The sequence below is a fragment of the Petaurus breviceps genome, unplaced genomic scaffold, assembly GCF_028583685.1.
Source record: "Petaurus breviceps papuanus isolate PSGF00001 unplaced genomic scaffold, PetGlider_PUasm1.0 90701, whole genome shotgun sequence".
NCBI lineage: Eukaryota > Metazoa > Chordata > Mammalia > Diprotodontia > Petauridae > Petaurus > Petaurus breviceps.
The window spans coordinates 7,688,906-7,690,448 of NW_027187316.1; positions in this window are offsets into that span (position 1 = coordinate 7,688,906).

Sequence of the window (1,543 nt, forward strand, 5' to 3'; positions counted from 1 at the left end):
TTTCTATTTATTTAAAATGTTTAGACGTTATATTTAACCTTTTTTCTTTACATCATTATCACTTTCCAGTGATGCCTTTTTCCCTGACAAAACAACATGTTGGCCGTGCCTGCCAATACATGTTTCATTCTGCCCCTAAGGTTTACCATTTTTCTACTCCGGCATCTTATTGTTGCCCTCCTTGTTTTCTCCAGGCTTATTCCTTACCACAGGTTTCATGCCCAAGGGGGCAGTCAGAACCCTTACTTCTGGGGGAGGGAGGAGTCAGAAACTTTCCCTGTTCTTAGTCTTGCGCTTCCTCCCCATCCTTATGTTAAATTCCATGGTTGACAGAAGGGGTGAGTTGGAGATTCTTGCATCAGCTATTTGGGGTGGTGCACACAGGAATAAGGACTTCCCAAAGCCTTAAGGGCAGCTAGACTACTGGGCCTGAAGTCAGGAAGACTCATCTTCCAGAGTTCAAATCTGACCTCAGGCACTTACTAGCTGTATGACCCTGGGCACGTCACTTCCACCTATTTGCCTCAGTTTCCCCATCTATAAAATGAGCTGGAGAAGGAAAGTTGCAAAACACTGCAGTATCTCTGCCAAGAAAACCCCAAATGAGGTCACAAAGAATCAGACATAACTGAAAAAACAAACAAAAAAACCGACTCAATAACAACACACAGGGATAAAGTCTGTGGATTGCAATAGGCCAGGACTGAACATCCATTCCTTTCTACAGACTCTGTATGTTTGCTATTATGTTTTGACCCAAACAACAATCACAGGCACTTAGGGTTTCAAGGGAACTTGGATACCATCTGGTCTAACCTGACCCTGTGCAAGTCTCCTCTATGATATCGCCAGGATGTGGCCATCCAGCTGTCATTTGAATACATCTGGATGGTGAGGCAGCCTGTTCCATCATTTGGCAGCTCTAATAGTTAGGATATTTTTCCTTAAGTAGAACCAACATCCACCCCTTCACATTTTCTACTCAGAGCTACCCGGGGTAGCTCTCTGTGTTATCTGGGGTCAAGCAGAATACAGTTGGTCTCTTTTTCACATTCAAATATTTGAAGATAAATATCATGCCGCTCCTAATTCTCAAGGATTAATTAAATGAAGGAATGGCTGAATGGTTTCTCTCCCCCATTTTGTTTCCCTCTGCTTTGAGTTCTAGGGGATGGGGCTGAGGTGATAATGGAAGGAAGGTCTGGCATTTGTAGAGAGGGAAGAGGAGGAAGAGGGTAGGGGTAGGGCAGGTGAAGTAAATGCTTAAAAAGGTTTGTAAAAGGAATTGAGACTGTGTGCCTCTGTTTTCCAAAGGCAAATAGAAATTGTTTTTACATTGTAGTTTTGGGATTATTTATAAATTCATAATGTTAGTGCAGAAAAATAGGAATTGGACAGTAGCCTTCCATCCCTGTAGCCCATCATCCCCAAAGGGATGGGACCAGATTTGGGACACATGGTCCTGATCTCTGAAATGCAGACTCCCCAACTTACATATAATGGAGCCATCCAATATGCTTTTATTAAGTACCTACCATGTGCT